Raw genomic sequence first — 13676 nt, 5'->3', positions numbered from 1 at the left:
ACAATATTAATCACACTGAGTATCGGATTCATTCTGTACAGGAACAATCTTTTCCATTACCTGAAGCATGGGCACAGTGGTTAGCACTGCTGCCTCACAGAGTTAGGGACCTGGGTTCGATTCCCAGCTTGTGTCACTGTCTGTGTGGAGTTTGCACGTTCTCCCCCTGTCTGCGTGGGTTTCCTCCGGGTGCTCTGGTTTCTTCCCACAGTCTGAAAGACGTGCTGGTTAGGTGCATTGGCCATGCTAAATTCTCCCTCAGTGTACCCGAACAGGCACCAGAGTGTGGCGACTAGGGGATTTTCACAGTAACTTCATTGCAGTGTTAATGTAAGCCTACTTGTAACTAATAAATAAACTTTATTTGCGATTGAATTTCCATAAATAATGATCAATAATTTTTTATTCAGTTGAGGAGAGTGAGCTTTGATAAAATTTAAGTGAATCCTTATTCAGAAGCACCAAGAGTTGAACAGTTTCATGAATCATTGCAGTCTTTTTAAGGAGCTCTGGATTTTACCCCCCCCCGCAACCTCTTCACCTCTCTGTCGCCCTTTAAAGTTTATTTATTAGTTACAAGTAGGCTTACATTAACACTGCATTGAAGTTGCTGTGAAAATCCCCTAGTCGCCACACTCCGGCACCTGTTCGGGTACACTGGGGGAGAATTTAGCACGGCCAATACACCACGTCTTTCAGACTGTGGGAGGAAACCGGAGTACCCGGAGGAAACCCACGCAGACACAGGGAGAATGTGCAGACTCCACACAGGCAGTGACCCGAGCCGGGAATCGAACCCGGGTCCCTGGTGTTGTGAGGCAGCAGGTGCTAACCACTGCGTCGCCCCTTAAACACTGTGGCCGTATTCTTACCACCATTCGTGCCAGTGGGGTTTTCCCATCCCGCTGCGGTGTACAGAGATTTGGTTGGCTGCCAAATTCTCAAACTTTGCTGCAGCGGGAGCGTGGTGTGGACGGCAGATAAGATCACATCCATTCTCTTTTACCCATCCCCTGTCCTAATATCTCTTTACGTGGCTCAGTGTTGCATTTGGTTTGATAATAATACATAACAGAAGACAAGATCGTTCATCTTTTGTGATGTTGATTGAGGGATAAATATTGGCCAAAACACTGGGGCAACATTGTGGCACAGTGGGTTAGCACTGCTGCCTCACAGCTCCAGGGACCCGAGTTTGATTCCAGCCTTGGGTCACTGTCTGTGTGGAGTTTGCACATTCTCCCCGTGTCTGCGTGGGTTTCCTCTGGGTGCCCCAGTTTCCTCCCACAGTTCAAAGATGTGTGTGTTAGGTTGATTGGCCATTATTATTTTTTTGGTTTGATTTATTATTGTCACATGTATTAACATACAGTGAAAAGTATTGTTTCCTGTGCACTATACAGACAAAGCATACCGTTCATAGAGAGAATTAGAAGGTATGCTGGGCATAGCTTGCAAGAAGTCGCCTTGCTCCAGCGACATCTTGGGGAAACAAAATGTCAGGGGGATTTATAGGGGGGGTAAATCCGTGAGGTTACAGGGGTAGGGCCTGGGTGAGATTGTTGTCGGTGCAGGCTCGATGGGTCCCTTCTGCACTGTAGGGATTCTATGATTCAATGAAATGCGGCAGCCATTTTGTGCACAGCAAGCTCCCACAAGCCAAATGTGATACTGAGGAGTATCACCACTTTTCCCACACCGTTTTTCTCTGAAATAGCATCAGGGAATTGTTACATCCACTTGGGATGGCTGGAGTTTAACATCACATCTGAAAGACTGCAATGAAGAATCAGCATGGGTTTGCTGCACTTTAGGTCCAGGAGTGGGGCTGGAATCCACGGCCTTCAGATTCAGAGCCAGAGCGGAGATGCAACGGCACGGCTTGAAACATGTTAAAGGCACAGGCGAATCATATCATTGTTGTTACCAAGTTCGGGGCTTTGACTTTATTGAGATATCTTCTCAGGAAGCTTCCAGAGATGGTGATGGAAGCTTCATAGATGTTGCAGGGTTAACACGAGAGGCTGAGCATTCCCGAAAGGAAATGGAAACAGACTGTAGACTGGAGCATTGCCAAGTTCAGTGGGAACGAGAGCCAGTGGAGTTCAGAGCCTCTCCATTCACTTATTTATTAGAGCATTTATTTCTGCCCTATATTATTGATGTTTTATGGCCCTCAAGATGAATTGTTCCATTGCGTCTCCAAACCTTTTGAGCTTCTCTCTTGCATCACTTAACAACCAGACTAATTATATCCAATTTACAGCAACCCAGCTGCCTCACGCTCTTGTTTCTGTTGGACACGAGCCTCATTGCAGTCAGATTCCATCTCAACCTGTCAGTATATTGGCCGTGCTAAATTGCGCCTTAGTGTCAGGGCGACTAGCTAGGGTAAATGCATGGGGTTGCAGGGGTAGGGCCTGGGTGGGATTGTGGTCGGTGCAGACTTGATGGGCCAAATGGCCTCCTTCTGCACTGTTGGGATTCTATGATTCTATAGCCTTGTATTCTTTTCTCGCTCACATTTATCCAGCTTCCCCGGAATTGCATCCGCACCGTTCACCTCCACTGCTCCCTGCGGGAGTGAGTTCCACCCTCTTTTGGAGTGGAGCGTGGATGGAATCAGCTGCCAGAGGAGGTGGCAGAGGCGGGTACAATCGCAATATTTAAAAGACATTTGGACGGGTATGTGGGTGGGAAAGGTTTAGAGGGATATGGGCCAGACGCAGGTAACTGGGACTAGTTCAGTTTAGGACACCTGGTTGGCATTGGCGGGTTGGGCTGAAGGGCCTATTCTCATGCTGTATATCTCTACGGCTCTATGGGCGTCTCGTCTCAAAATCGTAAAATCCCGCCCGAGGTTAACGGACCTTCCCATGGTCCGCCCCTCGCCCGCTCCGATTCCCGTGGTGGGCAAAACAGTAAAACTCCGGCCAATAACTCTGCGTGAAGAAGTTACTCCTGAATTCCTGCCTGGCTTTATTAGTGACTATCTCATTCATGGCCCCAATTTTGGATTCAGCAAAATACCCGACAGATACAATGAATAAACCACATCCCAAGCTCCTTAAGGATTCCGATCAGGAGCCAGGACCGTGTGGATCAGAAAGGCTCCAATTTGTTGTCAATGCTGATTTGATTCAGTTGATCGAGAGAGACAAGTCAGCAGCATTCTGGATCCGAGAGAGGGGGAATCACATCATTTCCCCAGTTTTGATTATTATGAAATGATCCCGCCACCCTAACTGCCCCCTCCATCCCACACCCCCCTCATTAGTAGTGGGGTAGGTCACACAAGGACAGGATGGGTCATTCCATGGTTGAACACCCTGATAATATTTACTATCTAAGCTCATACATCAAATATGTAGACTTGAGTAAGGTCTAAGATCATAGAATCTCTACAGTGCTGAGGGAGGCTATTCAGCCCATCAACTCTGTACCAATTCTCTGACAGAACATCTTATTTCCAGGGCCTATCTATCCCCATAACCCCATATATTTACCCTGCTAATCTCTCTAACCTACACAACTTGGGACACTAAAGGGCAATTTAGCACAGCTAATCCACCTAACTTGCACATGTTTAGATTGTCAGAGAAAACCAGAGCACCCAGACAAACCCACGCCGACATGGGGAGACTATGACAGTCAGTCACCCAAGGTTGGAATGGAACCCAGGTTCCTGGCGCTGCGAGGCAGCAGTGCCAACCACTGTGCCATGAAATAGGAGCTGATGTAAGCAATTCAGCCCTTCAAACCTATTCTACATGAGCAAGACGGTGGCACAATGGTTAGCACTGCTGCCTCACAGCGCAAGGGATCCAGGTTCGATTCCCGGCTTGGGTCATTGTCTACATGTTCTCCCCCATGTCTGCGTGGGTTTCCTTCAGATGCCTCCCACAGTCAGAAAGATGTGCTGATTAGGTGCATTGGCCATGGTAAATTCACCCTCAGTGTACTTGAACAGGCGCCGGGGTGTTGCGATTAGGGGATTTTCACAGTAACTTCATTGCAGTGTTAATGTAAGTCTACTAATAAATAAACTTAAAACATTGAATGCAATCATGGCCAATCTTCTATCCAACTCCACCATGCCCATTTCCCTTAACTCCTTTAGTGACCCAAGGTTGTTGAACTTGAGTAAGTGACTGAACGCCCACAGATCTCTGGCATGGAGAATTCCAAAGATTCACAACTCTCTGAGTGAAGATGTTTCTCCTCATCTCAGTCCTGATTGGTCCAGCCTTTATCCTGAGACTGTGTCCACTTTGTTCTAGACTCTTCAGGCAGCATCAACCCTGGTAAACGTCTCGAGGGGGAGGCAGTGGTGTAGTGGTATTGTCGCTGGACTGGTAATCCAGAGACCCAGGGTAATGCTCCGGGGACCCGGGTTCGAATCCCGCCAGGCAGATGGTGGAATTTGAATTCAATAAAAATCTGGAATTAAGAATCTACTGATGACCATTGTCGGAAAAACCCATCTGGTTCACTAATGTTCTTTAGGGAAGGAAACCTGCCGTCCTTACCTGGCCTACATGTGACTCCAGACCCACAGCAATGTGGTTGACTCTTAAAATGCCCTCAGGGATGGGTAATAAATGCTGGGCCAGCCAGTGACGCCCACATCCCATCAACAGATGAAAAAATGAGCCGGTACAGCTGGCAAACCACATCCCTCCAGGAAGCAAGTGTCTTTGGGAAAGATGAAAAAGGGTGTATGGAACTCCAGGAATTACATTTAGAGCAAGGGATTTAATTTTTCAGAGTGTAATACAATGATTGTTGAAGGGTAAGTATACCTTGTACCTTTCCTAATACTTGTATAGTTTTGCATGAAGCTGTTCGCAGATGAATCACAGAATCCCTACCGTACAGAATGAGGCCATTCAGCCCATTGAGTCTGTAACGACCACAATCCCACCCTGGCCCTATTCCCGTAACCCCCACATTTACCCTGTTAATTCTCCTAAATTGTGACCCTAAATTTAGCATGGTCAATCACCCTAACCCGCATATCTTTGAAGTGTGGGAGGAAACCGGAGCACCCGGAGGAAACCCACGCAGACATGGGGAGAAAGTGCAGAATCCACACAGACAGTTGCCCGAGGCCGGAATCGAACCTGTGTCCCTGGCGCTGTGAGGCAGCAGTGCTAACCATTGTGCCACCGTGCTACCCCCATGACCGGTAAGTCAGCAAGACACAGATACTGAATGACAGTATGAAGGTTGGTGAGTGCCATTTCATTTTATTTTCCATGTGCTAAATACAGATTGTGTTCAGTTTCGATTTCCAATCTGATGGGTAATTCAGATTTATACATCACCAAACTCTTTGTTATTAATGAACAAATGGATAATAAAGATGTTATTAAAGTGACATGCTCAGTACTTGGAGGTGTCTGCTATCACATGTGAAACAAAATTTGCCACAGCCAAACACAAAGGTTCCTATAACAATATCCTTTAAAGGGACACTCTCTGTGAAACAGCAGCCAGGTTAAATGTGGAAATGTGCAGGGAGAAGGCGGGAAAGTGGAGTTGAAGATTATCACATCAGATCAGTCATGATCTCATTGAATGGCAGAGCAGTGCCGATGGGCCGAATGGCCTACTTCTGCTCGCTCCTATGTCTTATGGTCTTGCCCAGTGGTGTCCAGAGTATAAAGCAATGACACACAGATTTATAAATTATGATAACAAATTTAATTAATACAGCACTGTAAACATAGCAAGATGGCATAGTAGTTAGCACTGCTGCCAGAAACGCGGGTTCAATTCCGGCCTCGGGTCACTGTCTGTGTGGAGTTTACACATTCTCCCCGTGTCTGCGTGGGTTTCCTCCGGGTGCTCCAGTTTCCTCCCACAGTCCAAAGATGTGCAGGTTCGTTTGATTGGCCGTGCTAAATTGCCTCATATTGTCAGTGGGATTAGCACGGTAAATATGTGGAGTTACGGGGATAGGGCCTGGGTGGGATTGTTGTCAGTATAGGCTCGATGGGCCAAATGGCCTCCTTCTACACTCTAGGGATTCTATATCCCAAGGCCCTGTACTAGAGTGTTGCCAAACAGAATTTGACGCAACCACAGAAGGAGAGATTTGATCAAAGAGGTAATTTGTTAAGAAGCATCTTAAAGAGAATGCAGGGAGGGATTTGCAGAGCTTAGGGCCCAGGCAGCTGAAGGCAGAATGAATGAATGACAAGAGGTCAGTACAGGACACGTGCAGAGATCTTGGAGGATTGTGAGGCTGGAAAAGATTCCAGAGATGGAGAGAGATACGATCATCGAGCACTTTGAAAACAAGGCTGAAAATTTTAGGTTTGAGGTGTTGCCAAAATGGGAGCCAGTGTAGGTCAGAGAGCACAAGGTGATCAGAGCTCAGAGCGATTTCGAACACAGGCAGTGGCAGTGGTCACTGTGGGAGGTGCCCTCTCAGGTGGGGGCGTCACTGTGGGAGGTGCCCTCTCAGGTGGGGGCGTCACTGTGGGAGGTGCCCTCTCAGGTGGGGGCGTCACTGTGGGAGGTGCCCTCTCAGGTGGGGACGTCACTGTGGGAGGTGCCGTTTCAGGAGGACAAAGATTCCATGGCACTATTTTGAAGGACAGGGGAGTTCTCGCCAGGTGTCCTGGTCAAACTTATCCCTCAACCAACATCATTAAAAACGGATTCTCTGCTCATTATCACACATTGCCGTTTTTGGGAGCTTGCTATGTGTGAATTGGCTGCTGCATTGCCCACATTACAAACACTTTGGGATGTGAATAGTGCTATATAGACGCTACAAATATATTAAAGTGCTAGAAATAATATTTGGCGGCACGGTTGGCACAGTGGTTAGCACTGCTGCCTCACAGCACCAGGGACCCGGGTTCGATTCCCGGTTTGGGTCGCTGTCTGTGCAGAATCTGCAGGTTCTCCCTGTGTCTGCGTGGGTTTTCTCCGGGTGCTCCGGTTTCCTCCCACAGTCCAAAGGTGTGTGGGTTAGGTCGATTGGCCATGCTAAATTGCACCTCAATATCAGTGGGATTAGCAGGGCAAAACACTGGGCTACGGGATAGGGTGGAATTGTTGTTGGTGCAGATTCGATAGGCTGAATGGCCTCCTCTGCACTGTAGAAGTTCTATGGTTCTCCCCGTGTCTGTATGGGTTTCTTCCGGATGCTCCAGTTTCCTCCATGGCCATGGTAAATGGCCCCTTAGTGTCCAAAGATGTGCAGGTTAGGAGGATTGGACATGGTAAATTGCCCTTTAATGTCCAAAGATGTGCAGGTTTGGAGGATTGGCCATGCTAAATGCATGTGGGTTACAGGGATAGGGGAGGGCCTGGGTGGAATGCTTTTTGGGAGAGTTGGTGCAGACTCAATGGGCCAAATGGCCTGTAGGGATTCTATGGAAATTTCTCTAAGGGTGCACTAACTGAAGCTTGTGCCTCTCTGGGTTGAATGATGGTCTCGTGGGATTCCAGGAGTCTTACTGCTTTCTTGACATGGATGTGGGGGGCTCAGCAACAGGAGAACTCTGTGCGACTGGAAATGAAAGCAGACAAGCCCTGGGCTAGCTGTTCCACTGCATGTGCTCACTGTACGTTATCACTCCTCTCTCTCTCCCACTCAATCAGGGGAAGCTCGTTTTTAATAACATTCAAACCCAGTCTCAACACTAATGACGTCCATCTGCTGGGCAATGATCCTGATTCCAGTGAGAGTCCCACCCCGCAGATGGGGAGTTCAGGGTCACATCTGGAATGGATTCACTGAACTAACCGAGCAGCCGTATCCAACAATCAGGACACTGTACCCTCCTTGCTAAAACAATCCCCAGATTTACAGATCCCGCATAATTTCACTTCCGGGCAAGGAGCCGGCTGGAAATCCAAGTGACTGAAGAATACCTTCAGTTGTGGAGATTGCAAAAGAATCTCTGGTGACAATTACTAATGTGGGAGGATGAAGGGAGAGGGTGGGATGTGGGGAGGGGTCCCCAGCATGTGGGGAGACACTGGCTGCTTATAGAAATCATAGAAATCTAGAGTGCAGAAGGATTCAGCCCATCAAGTCTGCACCAACCACAATCCCACCCATGCCCTATTCCCCATAACCCCATGCATTTACCCTAGCTAGTCCCCTCCCGCCACTAAGGGGTAATTTAGCATGGCCAATCCACTTAACCCGCACAGCTTTGGACTGTGGGAGGAAACCAGAGCACCCAAAGGAAACCCACGCAGACACGGGGAGAACATGCAGACTCCACATAGACAGTGACCCAAGGCCAGAATTGAACCCAGGTCTCTGGCGTTGTGAGGCAGCAATGCTAACCACTGTGCCACCACCCCCCCCCCCCCCCCCCCCCCCGCCCCCCACACAAGCTCGTGTATTTTCCAGAGAATTCTTGACCAACTTTCATCTTGATTCTTCACTGCAATCTATAATTGACCCATAATATTCAGCTCACTGGAAATATCATTTCCTGTCTGAAAGTTGACAGACGCAATTGGCTTTCTGCACATTACACTCAATGGATCCCCAGATTATTCCTATACCGGCCATACTGGAGTGTGGCCTCTCAGCCTTTTCCTGCCAGCCAGAATCACATTTAAATCTCTAGCAAGCTAGCAGACACCTCCAGGCAAGACTCCAGATAGGCACAGAATATTCCCAACAAAACTCCCACTGGGAAGGGAACAGAGCACGTTTCATGCTTACTTCAGGAGTGTGTGTGTGTGTATGAGAGAGAGACAGAGAGCGGCACAGTTGCATCAAAGTCTAAGTGAACAGGACTGCTCAATCCTTACCCCCCGGGAGACAGGACTTTCTTTGTGGCTCCTTTGAAAAAAAGCCAACAAAAAACTAATTTTATTTTGACACTGGCCAGCCCCAGATGCTGGTGGATGCATGAGGGGGCGGGATTGACAAGTTGGGACCAGTGGAAAGTTTTAGTTTTAACAGCAGCTCCTGGTCAGGGGGATGTGAGTGAGCCTTGATCACTGCAGACAGTATCAGCTCAAAGTTAGCAGTAATGTTTAAAAGTCTACATAATATAATTTACAAGTTAGCAGTAACAGTGCCTCACAGCACCAGGGACCTGGGTTCGATTCTCGGTTTGGGTCACTGTGTGGGTGGAGGAGTTTTCTCTCTGTGTCTGCGTGGGTTTCCTCCGGGTGCTCCGGTTTCCTCCCACACTGCAAAGATGTGCAGGTTAGGTGCATTGACCCAAACAGGTGCCGGACTGTGGTGACTAGGTGAATTTCACAGTAACTTCATTGCAGTGTTAATGTAAGCCTTACTTGTGACCAATAAATAAACTTTAACTTTACGGTGCCTCACAGCACCAGGGGACCCGGGTTCGATTCCTGGCTTGGGTCACTGCTTCTGTGGAGTTTGCGCATTCTCCCAGTGTCTGCGTGGGTTTCCTCTGGATGTTCCAGTTTCTTTCCAGTCCCAAGATGTGCGGGTTAGGTCGATTGGCCATGCTAAATTGCCCCTTAGTGTCAGGGGGATTAGTGGAGCAAATGCAGAGGTTTACAGGGATTGGACCTGGGTGGGATTGTTGTCAGTACAGACTTGATGGGCCGAATGGCCTCTTTCCGCACTGTAGTGTTTCTATGATTCTAGATAATATAATTTCCAAGTTACCAGTGACTTTTAAACTACACAGATGGGGTGGGATGAGCATTCTATCTAGAGTCTGAGAGTGTTGAGTCATTATTTGGCGCTTTGCAGCAATGCATCAGAATATTTTGCACCCATGTTCTTTTGTGAAGCTGCTCACAGGGCGAAGTCATTCCACAAAGTGCCCTCCATCAACGCGCGTCATTCCCGGGGAGCTCCGAATCCCCAGGGGAAACCCCTCTCCAGCCAATCGGATCGCTGGGCGTGACGTGGGCAGGGGCTGTGACATAAAGGGGGAGGGGGGGAGGAGTGGGGGGTGTTTCCCCGGGCTGCAGCCACGAGGTTCCAGTCTGAGCGACAGTGTGGGAGGGAGAGCTGATATAGCCCTGGAGTAACCAACACTGCCCCTCTGCTTCCCCAACACTGCTTTCTGTTTCAACCCCTCTCTCCCCACCCTCAACCAGGCAGCAACTTTCCAAATGCAACATGCATTTTATCATTAAAATATTTCTGAACCCCCGCCCCTCTCCTCCCTCACCCCCACAAAAAATCTCAATTAAGTCTCAATCAAAAGGTTACCTTTATCAAACATTCTGAGTGTAACATTTTGGTGTTTGAAATGTCTGCTTTATTTCATATTAAAGCATCAACAAGTTAAATACCCGGTTTGATAAAGGGGGAGGGGGTAAAATCATTATTTGAGTTTCCCCCAGCAGGGCAATGCTGTACCTATGCAATGTGACCTCCCCAACCCCATATTACCCCCCCCCCCCCCCCTCCTCCAGATCTGGCATGTTTAAACAGCACACTTGGACCAGGGCGCTGGGTTCAAACCCGTTCTTGCTTTATTTCTCACCTAAGATATACATTTTGCCCACTTTATGTCTCAGAATCTTTATTTGGGGGGGGGGGGGGGGAGCGGGAGGAAGAGTTAGCACCGAGATCCCCTTGTGAGAGAACAGACTCTGTAAACTTAAACAGCTCACCGTCTGCCCGTAAGTTAATCCAAAATCTTCACTTGAACCGAGGTTTCACAAGATCCCTGTAATTCTTTATTTATCTGGATCCGGATCTTTCTAACTCGTAACTGGGAATTACAATTTTTACAATGAACTTTCTCCCCCCCCTCTGTTTGCAATTAAAAGTTTTAAGGCGAATTCATCTGGTGTAACGTGTTAATAAAGAAAAAGGTTTTGACTTACCTTGTAACGCCCTTTGATCTGGGAGATTGGAGTTGCCCCGCTCCTTTTCTGCTGTATCTTAGGTTCAGTTGGACCCCGTGTGTGTGTGGTCTACAGTCTGATCTCTCTCAAGCTTCAAGTCTTCAGGAGTTTAAAGTCAGTGCTTTCATGATGTGGTGTACTTGCATCAGAGAGAGAGAGAAAAAAACTCCTCTACAGATTTCAAAACCGACCCCGGAGTTTGTGTAGAAATGAAGTAGCCAGATCCAAAAACACACACACACAAAATAACTGCACACCCGTTAAAAAATAACTCTTCAAGTCAAATCTTCAGTTCCAATAGCAGTTAAAAAAAAACTTTCCCCAGCTGTTACTGCAGAGTTAGAAGTAATTCCACAACACCTCTCTGATCACGAATAAATAATTAAATATTTTTTTTAAAAAAGAGATGTTTCACTCGCAAAAAATAATAATAATCACTATTTTAAATTCCTACACGTACAGGATTAAAAGCAGCCCCCAGGTCGAAGTTACTGCAAGTTCCCCTTACACTAACCCTCACACACGCCAAACCTTTTTTTTGGGTCGTTTCTGCTACTCCTGTGCTGATTTTTTCTAACTCTTCTAAGTGCAGCCCAGAGGAAGTGTCGCGGACTTTTATAACAAGCCTAACCTTTTTTTTCTCTTGATAATGAATCGATGGGGTTTGAGGGGAGGAGGAGGGTGGTGGTGGTGGGGGGGGGGGGGTGGGGGGGGTGGTGTGTAACGGTAGGATGTCTAAACCCGCCCACTTGGTTCAGATAGGCAAATCAGAGCTCCCTGGAAAGCTAACTGGGCTAATTCACTTACAGAGAAAAGTAGCCCCCAAATCTTGACATACCCTGCAGACATTCATTCAGCACTCTCACACACACACTGGAGCCATTACATATCACCACTCCATCTCTCCCCTGGTTAACATAACATCTTGGGACTGGAAAGAAACTGGAACATCTGATTCCTGGACCCAAATGTCTAACCCACTAGCGTTTTATTTAAAGTACTTGTGAGGCTCTTCCAAAGAGCTGGTCTATACAAGAGGGGCTGAATGGCCTCTCTGTTCTTTCCCATCCTTTGCTGAGGTTCCTGGCTGTGTGGATTTGACTGTATACCTCTCTCTCACACACTCACACACATACATAAGACATGTATTGAATCTTTCAGGAGGGAAGGAGACCCTTCATGTGCACGTACTAGCCCCTCCAAAGAGCTGTCCTAATTAAATCCCATTCCCCTCACTCTCTCCCCATAGCCGGGCAAAGATTTCTCACTACTCATGCAAAGGCTCCTATCGTTTTGCTAGTTTTTATTTTATATAATTAAGTTGTCTATTGGCTGCTCTGGGTGTGATTAAGAGAACGGGACTCTGTAAAAAGACAATGGGAATTAATTTAGAATGAGGGGGTCCCGCAGAATCATTCACTAAAGGATTTTCAGTCTGCCCTGTAACATTGCCTCTGTAATGATCAACAGAGGGCGCCGCTGGCGGCCACTGAGCCCAAGATAGGAAACACAGTGTAAGAAACCCCTCCCCAGCAGAAAGTGGAGAATCGAATTAACACTTTAATGCCAGTCCCGAGGTGAATGAATCAAAATTTCGTTTCTCCAAAAATATACTTTGTTGGTAAAATATCTGAAAGAAGATGACAAACATTTCAAAGTGGCCACCACACAGAGTGCAATAATATTCAAGTTCTCAATTTGATTTGATTTATTGTCACATGTATTGGGATACAGTGAAAAGTATTGTTTCTTGCACGCTATACAGACAAAGCATATCGTTCATAGAGAAGGAAACGAGAGAGTGCAGAATGTAGTGTTCCAGTCATAGCTAGGGTGTAGAGAAAGACCAACTTAATGCGAGGTAGGTCCATTCAAAAGTCTGAAGGCAGCAGGGAAGAAGATGTTCTTGAGTCGGTTGGTACGTGTCCTCAGACTTTTGTATCCTTTTCCTGATGGAAGAAGGTGGAAGAGAGAGTGGGGTGCGTGGGGTCCTTGATTATGCTGGCTGCTTTTCCCCGAGGTAGCGGGAAGTGTAGACAGAATCAATGATGGGAGGCTAGTTTTACATGCATCACAGGTGGAATTTTCTCGTCCCGCCCGCCATGGGAATCGTAGCGAACAGGACACAGAAGATGCAAAGTTCTATTAACCTCGGGCGGGATTTTCTGGTCTCGGGGTGAGCGCGGCTGGAAAATCTCGCCCCATCTAACACTCTGAGCTGCTTCAATACAGTCAGAGAAACATTGCAGACATTTCAAAATGGCCATTACAAATGTTACAAAGGTATTTAAAAGTTATCTACATTGATCAAGTTTCTCTCTGAGATGCTTCAATGTAATAGTGATGCATTATATTTACAGGTGGCACAGTGGTTAGCACTGCTGCCTCACAGCGCCAGGGACCCGTTAAATTCCGGCCACTGTTGTGCGGAGTTTGTAAGTTCTCCCCATGTCTGCGTGGGTTTCCTCCGGGTGCTCCGGTTTCCTCCCACACTCCAAATATTTGTGGGTTAGGTGGATTAGCCACGCTAAATTGCCCTTTAGTGTCCAAAGATGTGCAGGTTAGGTGGATTAGCCATACTAATTTGCCCCTTAGTATCCAGAGATGTGTAGGTTAGGTGAATTGGTCATGCTAAATTGCCCCTTAGTGATCAAAGATGTGCAGGTTAGGGGGATTGACCATGCTAAATTGCCCCTTAATGTCCAAAGATGCGGAGGTTAGGTGGATTGGTCATGTTAAGTTGCCCCTTCGTCTCCAAAGATGTGTAGGTTAGGTGGATTAGTGGGATAAATATGTGGGGTTACGAGGATAGGGCCCGGGTAAAATATAAAAAAGTAGGCTGG

At 47.3% G+C, this 13676-nt stretch overlaps 1 protein-coding gene across 1 annotated transcript in view; it reads right to left on the bottom strand.

Annotated features, from left to right (window-relative positions):
* The window catches only part of has2 (hyaluronan synthase 2), a 34946-nt gene extending 23523 nt beyond the window's left edge, over positions 1-11423 (bottom strand). The window contains exon 1 of the mRNA XM_078217163.1: positions 10813-11423. The gene's annotated coding sequence lies outside the window, so the exon portion shown is untranslated. The remainder of the gene's footprint in view (positions 1-10812) is intronic.
* Positions 11424-13676: the final 2253 nt, after the last annotated feature.

The sequence above is a fragment of the Mustelus asterias genome, chromosome 7, assembly GCF_964213995.1.
Source record: "Mustelus asterias chromosome 7, sMusAst1.hap1.1, whole genome shotgun sequence".
Taxonomy (NCBI): domain Eukaryota; kingdom Metazoa; phylum Chordata; class Chondrichthyes; order Carcharhiniformes; family Triakidae; genus Mustelus; species Mustelus asterias.
This window is presented reverse-complemented; position numbering and strand designations above follow the sequence as displayed.